The sequence below is a fragment of the Eublepharis macularius genome, chromosome 18, assembly GCF_028583425.1.
Source record: "Eublepharis macularius isolate TG4126 chromosome 18, MPM_Emac_v1.0, whole genome shotgun sequence".
In the NCBI taxonomy this organism is placed as follows: domain Eukaryota; kingdom Metazoa; phylum Chordata; class Lepidosauria; order Squamata; family Eublepharidae; genus Eublepharis; species Eublepharis macularius.
This window is the reverse complement of record NC_072807.1, coordinates 39,141,827-39,160,267: the sequence shown is the minus strand read 5'-3', so window position 1 is coordinate 39,160,267 and position 18,441 is coordinate 39,141,827.

Genomic DNA, 18,441 nt, shown 5'->3' with positions numbered 1-18,441 from the left:
AATGAGAGGGCAAGTGAATTCCTATATTTCCCTGTTGGTGTGTCATTAATGCAATTTATTTCTGTATGTGTGGCATGAATACCGGCAATTTATATTTTGTTTTCACCCGAGAGAAAGAGAGATTGAGAGAGAGAGAGATTATTGTTTAATTCAGAACTACACTTAAGGGGGGAAAGCTGGAGCTGGGGCTGGGGCTGGGGGGGTGGGAAGATTCCTTTAGGCCACAATGTGTAGTTAATATTCCAAATTAAGTCAGTTTATTATGCCTCAACTGGTAGGTCATATCCAGCTTTATGTGGTATAATTTATAATACAGCATTTTGCCCCAAGCTGCATCAAAGCCCCGAAGCAACACTCTGAATTATTGTGGCTAAATCATACGGAGCTCAGTCTCCATGCAAAAACTTCCGCTCGGCCAGGCCTGGCAACTGTGTTGCTTGTTGACCTTGGTCAAGAGTTACTAAAGGCAAGTAATTGCACACACAGATTTGACTGGAAGTTTCAGGGTTTGCAGGGAAGAATCTCAAGGAGAAGGGCTGGAATGGAGGCAACGGCATCTTGCTTGGCTTGTCAGCGGTCTGCATTTGCTCTACTCATCCTGCTGGCATAGCCAGGCTCTTCTCTCAATGTGTCAAGGGTTCTCCTCTGGCCTCACCGCACCTGCCAAACTCCAGGCACCCTCCTCCTCCTTCCCAGGCCATGATCCCTCCCCGCTTAGAAAAGCGCGCCCAGGGATTCCTCCCACACTGCCAGGAGCAGGCCGGGCCCTTCCAGGGCATTGCCACTTTTATCCTCGTGCTGTTCGAAGCAGCCACTTGGGTAGCTTGGCCATCCCTGCTTAGGGTCCCTGCTGGAGGTGCAGCACTATTTTTAGGCACCCCAGCAAATCGGCCCCTTATGCCCCGAGGCTGCCTGCAGTGCCGCAGAGGGTGTCAGCTTGAGCCTCTTCTGCATGGCGTACTGTCTTGGGCCAGCTCTGCGAAGCCCCCTGGGCGGGAAGAGCCATGAAATCCAGCCTTCTACGGACAGGCAAGGCCACTCCTTTGGTTCCATGTAAAGAGCCGCCCCCTCTTTCTCTTGCTCATTCCCAGTATATCTGCGTTTGGGCACACGTTTGTTTATACATCTATAAGTTTTAATTGTATTTATATATACATTGTCAATGTTATTTTAATGTTTTAATTATCTGTTGTTTGCCACCTTGGGGACCCTGTTTTGGGTGGAAAGGCAGCATATAGATGTTTTAAATAAATAAATAACTATGCGCACCAGAGGGACTGCAAATTTCGCAGCAGCCGCATTTGGCATGCCAGTCTTCTTGACAGCTGTGGTCCCTTGTCGTGAGCTACGCTTTGGGTCTCCTTGCTGCCCTCTGGCTCAAGCAGTCACTGAATAGCTTTGGAGCTCTGGTGGCCGAGTTTCATTTCCTTCTGCCTCGCAGCTGCAGTTGCATTTTTGGACTTTCGCAGAAGGTAGTTGCAAGCATTGCCGCACGAAGGGTTTGAACCCGTGAAACAAGGGGTTGGATGGGACCAAGGTGCCCGATCTACTTCTGCCCATGTGAAATTATATCCAAAGGTTGCCCCGTTGCGCTTTCCCTTGCATGAGAGAGAGCCTGAGAATTGCTCTAGAACCCGCCTATGATTAGCGCAGAGAGGGTGACTGTTGTGCAGGCAGGTGTCGAGTGGCAATAACAGCTCTTTTTCTTCTACTTGGGGTTCATTGGGTCCAACTTAATGCTTATCACAATTATTTTCACCACTAACTTCATAGTCCATTTAGGAAAGCCCATTTCCCCCCTTCCTCTCTTTGGTTCTCCCCTGCAAAAAAACACAATTGTTTCTGCCTTGGAAAGCACTACCCTGAAAAGGGATTTTATTTTTGAACATACAGCTACCTTGCTGGTTATATTATTGGCTATATAAGTGTTGGACTTTTTTTTCCTATTATGAAGCAGGGATACTTTATTGAAGAAATAATTCACTCTGGATTATTCAGTCGGCTGTACTAAAAAAAATTCCAGCACTCCGACGTCAAATAATGTTTAATCTCAGGAAAGAGTTTTGTGATTTAGATGTGGGACTGGAGCCCTCTTGGGCTATTAGATGCATTACACACATTATTAAGAAATAATAGGGGTGCATTCCAAAGAGGAAAAGGCCGTCATAACAATGGGACACTGATTGTCAGAGAGAAAGAAATTACATTTTTTCCCCTTTTAGCTGCACAGCAGGACTCCAGACCTGCCAGCCGGGCCTGCTGCTGCCGTACAGATTTAGATACACAGTCCCTGACAGTCCCTGACAGATCTTCACATCTGGAAAAATGGATAATAACAACAATTCAATTCAAGTAGAAGGAATGAAAATTAGGTTTTCAATCTTGATGCCAAGCAGGAACTCCAGATATGGAGATACAAATTTCAGCGTGCATGAGTTGACTTTTTCAAAAGGCTAGTGGGTGGGTGGGTGGGTGGGTGGGAGAGCAGGAAGGAGAAGGAACAGTCAGTGTGGGGAAGGGTGTGCCTCTCTTTATTTAAATGTGCGTTCTCAGCAAGAATCTTCTAATGGGGTTGCAAAGGCTTGCAAGGAAAGCTGTGTGTGTGATATTGCCCTGCTGCCAAGGGTGTCTTTTACCATGAAATTGATCGACTGCACTCTCAGTTTGCTAAGAGTGTCTATACATGGTTTTGTATCCCCTGCTTAAGTGGGTCCTAGATCAAATCAAGCCTGAATTCTCCCTAGAAGCTAAAATGACAAAAGCAAGGCTATCGTACTTTGGTCACATCATGAGAAGACAAGATTCTCTGGACAAGTCAATAGTCCTAGGAAAAGTGGAAGGCAGTAGAAAAAGTAGAAGACCTAAAACGAGACGGCTGGACTCAATCAAAGAAGCCACGTCCTCCAGTTTGCAGGATCTGAGCAAGGCTGTTAATGATAGGACATTTTGGAGGTCTTTCCTTCATAGGGTCACCATAGGTCGGAGGTGACTTGACGGCACATAGCACACACACATCCCCTGCTCTATCCTCACAACAACCTTGCGAGGTAGGTTAGGATGAGAGAGAGTGACTGACCCAAGCTTGTTGCAACATTCTAACCATTACACCACACTGTCTCTTTGGCATGTCTTGGTGTCATTTAGGGGTAGCAGCTGCACAGGCTTGTGTCTCTTTCCTGTTGGTATCCAAACCCCATTCCATGCTTGATACGTAACAAAGTCCAGTAAACAAACAGTCTTTATTTTATTTCTGAAATGTCACACGTAAACCATGCCATGGAATGGTCTTGTGCCCAGCCTGGATCCCGCAGCCTTAGCAAGACGTATTTGTCCCCCACACCCACTTGCTTGCTCCCTGAATAAACTTGAGGAGCATCCAAGCTTCTCTCAAATGTAAGGGATAATATTACAGTATCGGTCTGGCCAGGTGCGTCTTTTATCTCAAAATGCTGATGTACCCAACATTCCCTCTTGCCATGAGAAGGGAGCTGACCCACTTCTTTGATATATGGCTTGTTCTCGCTTATTCTCCTCCTACACACACACACACACACACACACACCCCGCTCCCGTTTTAAGCTGGGAAAATAATGGGGATTTCTAGACTCATTTTTCTGCTGCAGTGCAGCTGTTGAAAGCACGGGCCTTTTCAGGAAAAAAAGCAAGCAACACCCAAGGTGCTATGGATCCAGGAGTCTTCAGATTCTAAGCTGCTTAGGGTGGGCTTCTCTTTTACATTGCAAAATGAGAGGCAGGCCCTCCTGTTGAGGGTTTGTGCCATGGGCCCTGGGCCACCTATCAGGCTGACCTGGGCTGCTGAACCTGAGTGCAAGCTCTTGGCAACCTCTTGAGATGCTGACTGAGACTGGCTCCAGAAACCTCCACCAGTCCGGTAAACATGTGTGTTTTTTTCCTCCTCTGGAAAAGTCACAGCCAATGAGATGGTGATGGAGATAATCATGGGATGGTATAAGACTTCAAAATGACTTTGGGAAGAGGGGCATGCTTGGAAGTCCGTGTTCTCTTTACTATTTGGACTTTTGTGCCTCAGGCATGGTCAATGTCTTGGGCCAACACTGTTTCACAACCAAAGCATAGATGAATGATAACTGATAGGAGCTTTGAGCTCTAATGGAGATTCTAAGAAGCTGTTCAAGGTCACTTAGAAAAATCTGTTTCCCAGTAATCCAGTAGTGGTGGGGAATACCCTAACAAGATGTATCCAGTAGAACAGAGCAAGAGACCAGTAGCACCTATAAGACTAACAAAATTTATTGTAGGGTATGAGCTTTTATGAGACACAGCTCACTTCTTCAGATCCCCGAGTCTCACAAAAGCTCATACACTGCAATAAATTTAGTTAATCTTATAGGTGCTACTGGTCTCTTGCTCTGTTCTGCTGCTACAGACAGACTAACATGGCTACCCATCTTGAAGATGTATCCAGATAGTTTCAGGTGGGTAGCCATGTTGACCTGTAATAGGTGAGCAAGTTTTGGGTCCAGTAGCACCTTAAAGACCAACAAGACTCCAAGGTATGAGCTTTTAAAACCTTCTACTCTAAAAATCTACTTGGTCTTTATGGTGCTACAGGACCCAAAAGATCTGTCCAGAACAAGATGAGCTTTTGAAAGTCAGACCTCCCATGCTCAGATACCCTGAGAATCTAACTGTCTCTAAAGTGCTACTGGACTCCAGCCATGCTCTTCTATTGCAGACCAGCACAGCTGCCTACCTGCATCTAAGATGTATCCAGCCGTTTGAGCACCAATTTGAAAGGAAGTCTGAACTGACATTAATTTGGGAGAAAAAGGCAGTCACACAGATACTTGGAATTAAAATATTGGGAGATCAGCCTTCTAGTGAACTTCTAGGCTAACTTAAACTTGCTGAAAATCTATTTATAATGCTTTCGGGGTGGGGGGGGGGGGGGAAACAGCAAATCCAAGAGAGAGATTGAGGTCTACTGCCTCAAAATCCTGGTTCGCTGGATTAACTGCTTTAGCCTTCACCAGAGATTAGTCACATTTCCAAGTTTTTCTTTGGAATCCTATAGCCTAGAAATTTGCTTTTAAAAACGCAAAATGGCATCAGGTGCTAGATTTGATGCTTCTTGTCTGCCGGAGAGTAAGATTTCTTCCAAGCAGATGCCTCCCTCTTTAGGGGTGTCCAAAATGGTGTGCTTTTTGAAAAAAAAACATTCTTAAAACATGTTGCAGAAATCATGCTCCAACAGTCATTTCCCTGTCCTTAGTATGCTCTTTCCCAAGCTTGCTTCACTATGACCCAAGCATGTTATGACGCCATCTGGATAGGGAGGTACGTGTGTTCCAAGGTCCCGCCCACATCGGTGCCATTTTCCTTGTGTCAGCCCCTCACAGCTGCCCCTTTCCCTGCTGTGCTACTCACCTTTTTTTGAGGGCTTAAGAATGATCATTGCTATAGCGCTATAGAAATTACCAGTTTTTTAAAAGCCCCGACAAGGTCCTCCAGTGGTGCGGTGGAGGAAAAGTGCAGGGAGAATGGCGATTGATGTTGTACAAAAACTCCATTGCCCATGGATTTTGCATTGCAGCATCAATTAAAATAAGGTGCCACAAATAACGAGGGAGAAGCGACCAAAGCATATGGACCTTTGTAGATAGAGAGTGAGAAAGAGCTTTCATTTGGTTTTGGAGCGCGTCCAAAGTTTGGCAGAAGAGCCTTCGTAGATTCAGTCTGATGGGGGCTCAGGACGGAGCCAGGAGGAGGCAAGATGCAGTTTGCTCGTCTGCCGTAAATAAAAATCCTGCCATCCTCACCTTGATTTCATGGAGGACAACAGCACAGAAAGCAATTCAGATTGTTGAGAATATATCAAAGTGATGCTTGGAGTGCTCTGGCTGCAATTTACTGTTATGTTTATCAGAGTATTATGACTCGGGCGTTGTTATTGTTTTTTGTTTGCAAATTGTAATTTATGGTCCTCTACCCCTACTTTATATTGCTGCTTCTGGGATGTTTTGAAGAATCTTTGTTGCAGGTGGCAAATTCGCTTCCAGTGTAAATCAAGATAGCGTGGGAAATGAAATCTGGAATGGCAGAATGACCTTTCAGTCTATGCGCTGCCACTGCTATGTAGTCGGATATTAAATCCTCCCCCACAGCCAAAATGTTTTTGTTCTTCTTCTGGAAATGTTCTGATGTGCTGATCCTCCAGAGCAGTATTTCAGAATCAGACAGAATGCTCCCAGCACCCTGAAAGTCCTTTCCCCAAATTCAATGGGCACATGAATGGTGGATAGTCAGTGATGAGAGAAACACACTCTTCACATGCTCAGAGGCACCACTGGTTATTATCAGCTGAGAACAGTCTTGGTATGATGATGAATGAGAAAGGGGAGTGTGCATCAAGGAGGGCTTGCCTACTGTTGGGAAGGCAATCCACGTCTTGTGCAATTGCAAAGGCGCTGCAGTTGCATTTCTTAGCAAGGTCGTAAAGCTACCCAGTGTCAGGGTAAATGGGCTTTCCCGTTGTTGTCCTTGTATCCCCATGCAAAGCTTTTCACTTTTCCAAGGTATGTGGAAGAGTCACAAGGATGCCCCTTAATGCTGTTCCCTGCCCTTCACAATTGCTCTCGTCCCAGGGCAGAAGTATAAGAAACACTTTTTCTGCACATGCTTGGGACTTACTATACTACAGAACCACTTTATGATCCCTTAACACCCTCCCCCCCCCCCCCGCCCGCCCTTTGAGGTCACCTGTTGGCCTGCTTTCCCTGTGCTTGAGTGGTAAGGTCACTCCCTGCCTGCTTTCGCCTTGCTTTAACGGAATTCCCTGCTAAAAGAGACCCTCCAGATAGCTCTATTTATTCAGGAGAGGAGCAAACGCCTAGAGGGGGATAGAGTGTTGTGTTGGTCTGCTGCAGCAAAAATCTCGGGGCACCTCAAAGAGCAACATCTTGCTGGTGTTTATGGTGCCACTGAACACTTGCAAAAGCCTGTTTCTTTCCCGGGATGAAGGGTTAAGCCCTTGTCAACAGATGAATGATTTAATGATTTTAGAGTGTTTTGTTTTTGTTTGCTTTTCCGTGTGGCCCAGTTTTATGTGACCCTGCAGAAATGCAGGTTTTAAAAGTGTTAAGTCTTTTGTAAGCTGCCTTGAGTATGTATTAGAATGGCTGGTGTAGTACAGAGGAGTCAGCCGTGTTTGTCTGTAGCAGCACAATAGTAAAGAGTCCAGTAGCACCTTTGAGACTAGCTAATTTGATTGTAGCATAAGCTTTCGAGAGCCACAGCTCTCTTCGTCAGATGCTATTTTGGTGTAGTTCAATAGCTGGAAGATTGAAATGCACGAATAAGGAAGACATCGATTCATATCCTGCTTGAGCCACAATGTGGCCTTTTAGGTAAGCCAGTCTCAATTTGAGCTTCACCCCTGCACTGGCCTACCTTATAGGGTTGTAATGTGGTAATGTGTGCAAAGAGCTGGGAATGCCAGAAGTGCAATATACCAAAGTATTACAATTATAAACTTGTATTTAATAATTTCGTGTTCCAGGAGCTAATTTCTGAGAAGCTGGAGTGAGCATGGCAAGCTTCCTGCACTTCTCCGTTTTATTTTATTTTGTCTGTGAAAACTTTTTTGTCTCCTCCTTCAGCTGTTGGGCAAAATGGCACCCGTTTGGCTTTTGTTGTGACACAAGATAAATGAGAGTGGGGCCTTCAGTGATTCACTCTGGCTGCCAGGGGGTTCCAAAATAGCAAACTATTTTTCACAACCACAATGTGATACAGAGTAAGTTGCAGCAGGTGCGCTGGCTGAGACAATCGCGGTCTGCAGAGTCGGGAATTCATTAGGTCGCCTGGTTTGTGTGGGGGGGAAGAAAGTCACTTTTCACAGTCAGCCAGCAGTGGTCTTTGCTGGATCCCACTGTAGTTTTTGTGCAGTAATAGGCCCGAGCATTGCTTTGAGCACGGAAGCAATAATTGGTGCATTTAAATCGGCTGGTTTAGGATTAAAATGGGCTGCTGGAGAAAGACTAATCTTCAATTTTCCACCTCAGTATCATTCTGTTTCATTATTATTTTTTAAAATCCAGGTTGGTGTTTCTTGATATCTTCATTCTGTTTCTTTCTCAATTACAATGTTGTCTATCCACACATTATGGAGTATACAAACTGGCTCTGGAGACCCCATCCCAGTCCAGATGTAACAGTCAGATGTGAGTTGAGGGTTCTCCTTGAGGCCCGTGTGTGTGTTGTCTCACTCCGATCATTGTGCACATGGTGAAAATACTTCAGAGTTTCCTTTTAGAGCATCGGCTCGTGGAGGCTGTGAGCAACCTTGGGCGGGAGCATCTCCACCAACTGTGGTCGAGGAAGGCATTGATGCTGGAGATGTGATGGCTGTTAACACTGCCCTTCAAGAAGTGCTCAAGTCCGCACTTATCCATGGTGGTTTAGCCTGTGGAATTTGTGAAGCTGCCGAAGCCTTAGGCCGTTTTCACACTGCTTACCGGCCATGGAACATCGCGCCAAGCTCCCGGATCGACCATATCTTCCTGGCACGCGAAATTGTGCCAGGAAGATGCTGTCGTTCTGGGAGCTTGGCACGATGTTCCGTGCTGGTAAGAAGTTTCAAAACGGCCTGAGACAAATGCCAAGCCCATCGTTGTGTTCTTACATCGAACCATGATGAGCCCATGTGTGGCAAGCTTGTTGAAGCATGTTGTGCTGAACATCAATCTGATAAAGGTTGATACAACAAGAAACTGGGTGAGTGAGTAGGTCACTGCTAGATGGACAGAGAAGGAAAACCTTGCGAAGTTGTGGGCTGCAGTCGTGTGGCTGTAAAAGACTATGGCAAAGCATCTCAGGCTAGTCACAGCTGATTGTCTTTTGGGCTCTACAAAGAAAGAAACAACCGACAAAAATATACAACAGCAGCTTTGGACTTGAAACTGGACTTTGGTAGGATCCACTGAAGACTCTGACGGAAATATGGATCTCTAAATACATATATTTCCAGCATGCTGTTTTGGATTTGGGGACTGTAACAGTGTATGGACTAGTGCAATATTGAATTATTTATTGATATATTTATGAATTGCATTTATGAAATGCATTTATTGTATGTCAAACACTAGCACTATATTCTTAAAGAGGGATTCATTGTAAAGTGAAATAGCAAAGAGTCTAGTAGCACCTTTAACACTAACCAACTTTATTGTAGCATAAGCTTTCAAGAGCCACAGCTCTCTTTGTCAGATGCATCGTCAGATGCATCTGACAAAGAGAGCTGTGGTTCTTGAAAGCTGATGCATCTGATGAAGAGAGCTGTGGTTCTCGAAAGCTGAATCTGACAAAGAGAGCTGCGGTTCTCAAAAGCTGATGTATCTAACGATGCATCTGACAAAGAGAGCTGTAGTTCTCGAAAGCTTATGCTACAATAAAGTTGGTTAGTCTTAAAGGTGCTACTGGATTCTTTGCTATTTTGCTACTGCAGACTAACACAGCTAACTCCTCTGATTGTAAAGTGAGTTGCATACTGATTTGGAGGTTGACTTAGAGTGTATTTTCACAAACGTGTATTTTGGGCATATGACCTGTACCCATAAAATAGACACACTTTTGTAGTAATTATTTTATTGAAGGTTAAGTGGCATTGATTTAGACATCTTAGTAAGCTTTCACGATTGTTGTTTTTCCTTTGGTAACCACCAGGAGGTTGGCAGCCATAATTGGCATGGGGTGTGTCTGTGTGTGAGAATGAGCTGTAGGTAGGGAGAACTATGTACACTGCTCTGAGCTCCTTGGAGGAGGAAAGGGAGAATTTAAAATGTGATAGTTTTAGCAGTACCAGATGCCTTTGCCTAACGTTGCACAGAAAAAGTGGGTTTAGAGGAAGCAAGAACATGCAGGGATGGAGGATTCATTCAATGTTTTATAATTAAGCCCAGAAGCATCTATTCTTGGGCTGTTCTCATGATGACACGATAGCTGGGCCTTTTGAAAAAAGCAGAGCTAAACATGGAAATAACTTCAAAATGAGAAACTAAGCCCCCCCCCCCCACAATTTGTTTATGCACGTTTCAAGAGCTAAATGAAAAGGAGGCAAAGTTTTCTGGGGGGGGGGCCCAAAGCCAGTGAAGTGATTTATGCAGCCATGTATTCGCTCCTTTGCCTTAGTGATGATTTCGCATCAGATAGTTATGTGATAGAGGAGGCAACTGAAAGCATAAATGCCAGCGCTTTGCCTTAAAAATGCATCTTAATTTAAAAATCTGATTTTACTTGGGTAGTACAGAGTTACATGATGCATGATTAACTTAAATGCCACAGTTTATTTGGGAGGCTGCAATCAGACAGCAGTTTGGAGCAATTCAGATTTTCATTTTGTTTTTGTTGGAGTGGTGTGCGGCCCTACACAAAGGAAGCAAAAATTTGTTCCTTAAGGTTATGAGCTGCCTTTAGATCAAAGGAGTGGCTCTTGGAAAGAAAAGGATGCCGTCGTTCAAGTGCTGGCGTTAAAGATGAGCTCAGAGCAATGTCTACATAAAGAAGGACTTTGCTTATGTGTAAATGTTGCTTTCCGGTCCTCTTCAGTCACAAGATGGGGCATTGATCAAACTGGCTCTCAAGTTTTTTAAGTTTGCATTTTTGACTGAACGTTCGGGATGATTGAAATGCTCACTTTGTTTCTGTTTTTTAGGTTTTGATTTACGTCCCATCATTCTCTGGCATTGGAACTGTCAGGTTTGGCCAAAGTATCTGGTAGAAGCGCGTGGCTTGATTGCCTGTGGAATTAGAAGATGTGCTGGTGAACGAGCCCTTGGTGGTTTAGCTGGGGATGCTGGAACCTGTTGCTCAAGCAGATATGGGGGATTGTTGGCTGGGGGGCTGCTGCAGATTTGTGCCTCTGTTGAGTTGTCCATTGTTATGAATTTGCCACTTGCTCTTTGGGAACAGAAAGCTGCTGTTCTTAGCTGCTTGCCGCGTTTTGCAAGCCAAGTGAAAAGTTAAACGCAAGCAGTTCCCTCGCCCCAATTTGGGCTACCTGTAATTATTCAAAGAACTTCAATTTCCATTTGTTCTGTATTATATATCTGGATGCTGCCTCCCCCCGCCCCGCCCTTGAAGTCAAACAGTATCAATTACTCCTTAAGTTAGCTCCGTTCAGTGTAAACCCAATCAATGTGTTTGAACTGTTTGAATTGCCCTCATTTTCCTGGGCTTTGTCTCTGTTTTGAAATCAATCTGCTGTCTTTTGTGCCCAATTGCTTCTCTCGAAGTCCTTTAGAAGGCCTGGCAGCATTGATCACTGCCACAGTGGCCTATTGTCTCCTGTGGTTATAATGAGCCCAGCCAAGCTCAAGAGATACAAACCAGATTCTGTTTCCTTTAAGTGCCCCCAATGACCCCCGCAGCCTGCCTGCCAGGAACGCTCCCCCCAGCCACGGCATTTCTAGCAGCACAGTTTTAAATCCATGGGCTTAGAAAGGTGCAACTTTGTTTAGGATTGCATTGAAGTTCTGTTCAATGGGCCAAAATAAGAACTGTTTGCTGCTATGACTTGTTCCAATTTCAACGCTGGGCCTGCCTTTCTCTCAGATCCCAACATCTGCCCATTTCTTTTGGGCTTCTCCACCCACTCCCATCTGATTTCAAAATCACTAGAGGATGTATGGATCAGTTTTTAGCTGCAGTGAGGTTCTCACACCATTGTTTCTTAAAGAAACCTCTCCTCCATTTGCATCGCCACCCTCTCTGTCGCCTTGGTGGCAATGACGCAGTGTTGCAAACACCATCCGCACCGTGTGCTTTGCAAAGCAGATCACACACCATTTACTATGCCCATTTGCGAAGTGAGATTGGAAACGATGCCCCCCACTGCACTGCCGATCCTCAGCCTCTCATTATGCCACCGTCCTTAGAACCCAGTCATTTGAGGTGCTGTCAAAATGTGTTATTATTGAGGGGGGGGGGTGTCTCTGACAGTCCGTGCTGTGTCAGCATTTCCAATAACAATCGGTTCTTTGTCGGGGTTACAAACAGGCCAAGAAAATTGCATTCTGGGTGAGTGGGAGAGGCATGTACCTGGGAGAGCTTTCCCTCCCCCTTGGGTACTTTGAAACCTAATAGGAATGCAATTTTCTTTTCATTAATTGTCACTCATATAAATGAAGAGAGGGATTTGGGAGATTTAAATATTTTAGTAATCTCCTGCAGTGCCAGGAAATGTAAACAGACAGAAACTTCTGCTTGACAATGGGAAGAAAACAACCTTTTCTCCTCATTGCCCATCAAAAGCAAAACTGATCAGCAAGCAACGTCCCCCCAACAGAGCTGTCATACTTCATCTCTTGGGGTAAAGTCAAGAGATTTATTTTCTTCTTAACATTTTCCAACTGCTGTGAGCTAAACTGCAAGACCGGAGGGGGCAGCAAAGGTTATCTGTTTGTACAAAGGATATTTTTTGCTGTTATGCCAGACATCCTAAAGGGTAATTTGGACAGGCTTGACGGTTGCAACATCCAGCAAAGACTTGCATGTGTGATCAGAGGTCTAATGCTGCAGACTGAACTATCGGGTTACCTAAAACAGAATGAGTCTTGGGACCCAACTGAGTGAGACCGAGATAATGGATCTGCAGGAATCTTGGAAAGCAAAATTGCAGCCACGGGACCCTGATTTGAATGGGATCACGTGTGAAGAACTGTGGTTTTGATAATTAAAACCAACATTGTGGTAATCTTCTCAGACTCTAGGTGACTACAGCGATGGCCAAATGCATTTGAGAGGAAAGAATCCCATGACAGTTTAGGAAGCCTTGTAGGACATGTATAGCTTGTCATAAACTGGAGGGAGGGCAAGGGAGATTGGGTTCTTTGTCTCTTGGAGTGATGGGACTGAAGACAATGCATGAGAAGAAGGAAGAAGGCAGAATGGGAGGGCTGGCAATTAGAGATGGGCGCAAACTGGAAAAAAAAATGAACCATGTAGTTCATGGTTTGTCAAATTTCACGAACCATGAACATTCACGAACCTGCCCCCGGTTCGCAAACTGGTTCATTTGGTTTGTGAAAACATCACATCCAGGTAAAAAAAATCGTCACTTCCGGCCCAGCAGAAGGCCACTTCGGGGTCAGCAGAAGGTCTGCAGGAAGTCGATCCCCTGTTGCCTAGGAAACTGATTGATCGGCACCAGGCTGTCTGCAGTGATGAACCAAGAAAAATGAACCAAACAAACCAGCCTAAAGTTCGTGGTGGTTCGTCAGAAATGGGATCAGATGAACCACTGGTTTGCGAACCACAAACTGGCCTGGTTCGTCACAAATTTTGGTTTTGCCCATTCCTACTGGCAATGAATAAGACAGAAGGCTGCCTTGCCCCCCTATATTCACTACTTGAGGTGACCATCTCAGTTGGCTTTACTATAGAGCCTTCCTGGGCAGTTGCATATGCTCTAATGTGCAGAAATGGGTCACTTTTTCTCTGTGTGTACACATATTGAAGGTCTGCTTCTCAGTGTGTACACATGTGACAATATACACAGTTCCTTTTTTCTGCTATTCAGTTGAGAGAAACCTCTCAATCTGAGCCAAAGGCCTCGCAAAGGAATGGATACTGTGACTCAAGTCTTAAATATCAATGGGTATCAGGGGTATCAGTTGTATTTTATCTGTTGTGAGTTGTATAATGACAACATCTGAAACATTTTTGGGTAAATAAGAAATGTCTATGATGGCCCCCTTCTCCTACGTTTTGGAGATTCCACTTAGCCATTAGTCATGAATGCTGAATGGAACCTCCAACAACAGAATTCCAGATGCTGGAGAAAATCAACAGGCAATGGACCGAACAGTTACATGTGAATTCTGGAGAAAAACAACAGGCAACGGGCCTAGCAGTTACATGCGAATTCTGGAGAAAAACAACAGGCAACGGGCCTAGCAGTTACATGCGAATTCTGGAGAAAAACAACAGGCAACGGGCCTAGCAGTTACATGCGAATTCTGGAGAAAATCAACAGGCAATGGACCGAACAGTTAAATGTGAATTCTGGAGAAAAACAACAGGCAACGGGCCTAGCAGTTACATGCAAATTCTGGAGAAAAACAACAGGCAACGGGCCTAGCAGTTACATGTGAATTCTGGAGAAAAACAACAGGCAACGGACCTAGCAGTTACATGTGAATTCTGGAGAAAAACAACAGGCAACAGACCGAGCAGTTACATGCGAATTCTGGAGAAAAACAACAGGCAACGGACTGAGCAGTTACATGCGAATTCTGGAGAAAAACAACAGGCAACGGGCCTAGCAGTTACATGTGAATTCTGGAGAAAAACAACAGGCAACGGACTGAGCAGTTACATGCGAATTCTGGAGAAAATCAAAAGGCAACAAACTAAGCAGTGACATGTGAATTCTGGAGAAAATCAACAGGCAATGGACCAAGCAGTAACATGTGAATTCTGGAGAAAAACAACAGGCAACAGACCTAGCAGTTACATGCGAATTCTGGAGAAAATCAAAAGGCAACAAACTAAGCAGTGACATGTGAATTCTGGAGAAAATCAACAGGCAACGGACAGAGCAGTAACATGTGAATTCTGGAGAAAAACAACAGGCAACGGACCTAGCAGTTACATGCGAATTCTGGAGAAAATCAAAAGGCAACAAACTAAGCAGTGACATGTGAATTCTGGAGAAAATCAACAGGCAATGGACCGAGCAGTAACATGTGAATTCTGGAGAAAAGCAACAGGCAACGGACCTAGCAGTTACATGCGAATTCTGGAGAAAATCAAAAGGCAGCAAACTAAGCAGTGACATGTGAATTCTGGAGAAAAACAACAGGCAACGGACCGAGCAGTTACATGCGAATTCTGGAGAAAATCAACAGGCAACGGGCCTAGCAGTTACATGCGAATTCTGGAGAAAATCAACAGGCAACGGACCGAGCAGTTACATGCGAATTCTGGAGAAAATCAAAAGGCAACAAACTAAGCAGTGACATGTGAATTCTGGAGAAAATCAACAGGCAACAAACTAAGCAGTTACATGCAAATTCTGGAGAAAATCAATAGGCAACGGGCCTAGCAGTTACATGCGAATTCTGGAGAAAAACAACAGGCAACGGACTGAGCAGTTACATGCGAATTCTGGAGAAAATCAATAGGCAACGGGCCTAGCAGTTACATGCGAATTCTGGAGAAAAACAACAGGCAACGGACTGAGCAGTTACATGCAAATTCTGGAGAAAATCAATAGGCAACGGGCCTAGCAGTTACATGTGAATTCTGGAGAAAAACAACAGGCAACGGACTGAGCAGTTACATGCGAATTCTGGAGAAAATCAAAAGGCAACAAACTAAGCAGTGACATGTGAATTCTGGAGAAAATCAACAGGCAACAAACTAAGCAGTTACATGCAAATTCTGGAGAAAATCAATAGGCAACGGGCCTAGCAGTTACATGCGAATTCTGGAGAAAATCAAAAGGCAACAGACCGAGCAGTTACATGCGAATTCTGGAGAAAATCAATAGGCAACGGGCCTAGCAGTTATATGCGAATTCTGGAGAAAAACAACAGGCAACGGACTGAGCAGTTACATGCAAATTCTGGAGAAAATCAATAGGCAACGGGCCTAGCAGTTACATGTGAATTCTGGAGAAAAACAACAGGCAACGGACTGAGCAGTTACATGCGAATTCTGGAGAAAATCAAAAGGCAACAAACTAACCAGTGACATGTGAATTCTGGAGAAAATCAACAGGCAACAAACTAAGCAGTTACATGCGAATTCTGGAGAAAATCAATAGATAACGGGCCTAGCAGTTACATGCGAATTCTGGAGAAAATCAAAAGGCAACAAACTAAGCAGTGACATGTGAATTCTGGAGAAAATCAACAGGCAACGGACCGAGCAGTAACATGTGAATTCTGGAGAAAAACAACAGGCAACGGACCTAGCAGTTACATGCGAATTCTGGAGAAAATCAAAAGGCAACAAACTAAGCAGTGACATGTGAATTCTGGAGAAAATCAACAGGCAACGGACCGAGCAGTAACATGTGAATTCTGGAGAAAAACAACAGGCAACGGACCTAGCAGTTACATGCGAATTCTGGAGAAAATCAAAAGGCAGCAAACTAAGCAGTGACATGTGAATTCTGGAGAAAAACAACAGGCAACGGACCGAGCAGTTACATGCGAATTCTGGAGAAAATCAACAGGCAACGGGCCTAGCAGTTACATGCGAATTCTGGAGAAAATCAACAGGCAACGGACCGAGCAGTTACATGAGAATTCTGGAGAAAATCAAAAGGCAACAAACTAAGCAGTGACATGTGAATTCTGGAGAAAATCAACAGGCAACAAACTAAGCAGTTACATGCAAATTCTGGAGAAAATCAATAGGCAACGGGCCTAGCAGTTACATGCGAATTCTGGAGAAAAACAACAGGCAACGGACTGAGCAGTTACATGCGAATTCTGGAGAAAATCAATAGGCAACGGGCCTAGCAGTTACATGCGAATTCTGGAGAAAAACAACAGGCAACGGACTGAGCAGTTACATGCAAATTCTTGAGAAAATCAATAGGCAACGGGCCTAGCAGTTACATGTGAATTCTGGAGAAAAACAACAGGCAACGGACTGAGCAGTTACATGCGAATTCTGGAGAAAATCAAAAGGCAACAAACTAACCAGTGACATGTGAATTCTGGAGAAAATCAACAGGCAACAAACTAAGCAGTTACATGCGAATTCTGGAGAAAATCAATAGATAACGGGCCTAGCAGTTACATGCGAATTCTGGAGAAAATCAAAAGGCAACAGACCAAGCAGTTACATGCGAATTCTGTAGAAAATCAACGGGCAACAGACCTAGCAGTTACATGCGAATTCTGGAGAAAATCAAAGGGAACAGACCGAAAAGTTACATGCAAATTGTGGAGAAAATCAATAGGCAACGGACTGAACAGTTACATGCGAATTCTGTAGAAAATCAACAGGCAACGGACCTAGCAGTTACATGCCTAGCTCTGAGTTTGTCAGAGATGTGATGGGCTGTTGTTGAATACAGAACTCCAAATTAACTGGATCTTTTTGGTCTGATCCAATGAGGCAAATCTTGTGTTCGTAAAGCTTTAGCTTCATGCCACAGACAGCCCAAGGCTGGCTTTCCTTTCCGAATACCTTTTGCAACACAGTCGATGGAATAATTTCTTTGAGCTGGCATTGTCAGATATTATCGTGTCCTGCTCTCCGTTTCTTTAATATGTGAATCAGGTTTTCTGTGCATGTGTTTATTCTTTTGGCAAGAGAAAAAAAAGCTGTGGGAAATGTTCTCCTGATAAAAGCACATGCATTTAATTAGTTATGCTGAGCAGAAAGTATCTGTGCTCGGAAATTCAGACCACATGTTTGGGTCTGCTTCCAGACACCCCCTGCATCCTTTGCTGTGTCCTTGCCCTTCCAACTCCTTCATCCACTGGAAGGGATCTTAGAATATTAAGTGAACAGAATCCATAAATTCTGTTCCGGAGCTGTCATGCTTCAACCAAGATGAATCTATGCAGGATATATCTATGGATGCATTAACTGTATTTTGTGCCTTGAAAAAAATACAGAGTTGTGTTGGGTTCCATTTATGAATTCCTCTTCTTCATTTCTGAGAAAACGGTTTCCTTTGTAGGAGGCCTGCTCCTGCTTCCTTTTCCTCCCCCCCCCTGCAACTGTGACTTTCAGAACAAAGAGACAAAGTTGGAGAGGTCAGTGAAGTTTTCTTCGGGGAAACTTGGCGTCAGCAGCAATGGCTTCACTGCCTGTTTTCTGTCTATTTCCTGCCTAGGGATACCCCACGATATTTTGGTGCTGGGTAAAGAAAATGCAAATAGCACTCTCTGACTCCTCCGCACACTGTTTAATATGGGATGCAATCCACTGAAATATTGACTGGGGAATCTTGTGCAAGAAATCTCCCCAGTGGCTTCTACCCTCTGGCTGATCTGGCCCTCTCCGCCTCCGGCACCCTTGCCAATGGTCAAGTGGCCTTCTCGCCTCGTAGGGCCATCTTTGCTCCTGCCTTTGGAACAACATGCTTCTTCAGCTAAGCTTTTTCTAAGTGTTTTCCCAGCTTCTGGATGCTGAATCATTTTCTTAATTGTGCTCCCCCACAAGCTAGCACCCCAGAGTGCATAGACTGGGTCCTGAGTTCGTGTAATTAACTAAGCACCCTGGCCTGGATAGCCCAGGCTAGCCCGACGAGGTCAGATCTGAACGTGGAGTTTCCCTCTAGTTACCACTAAAAACCCTATCCTCATGAATCTGTCTAATCCCCTTTTCAAGCTTTCTATGCCTATGGCCATCACTATATCCTCTGGCTGTGAATTTCCCATCTTGATCACTTAATTGTCTCTTGCCTTGAAGACCCCACCAGGGGTCACCATA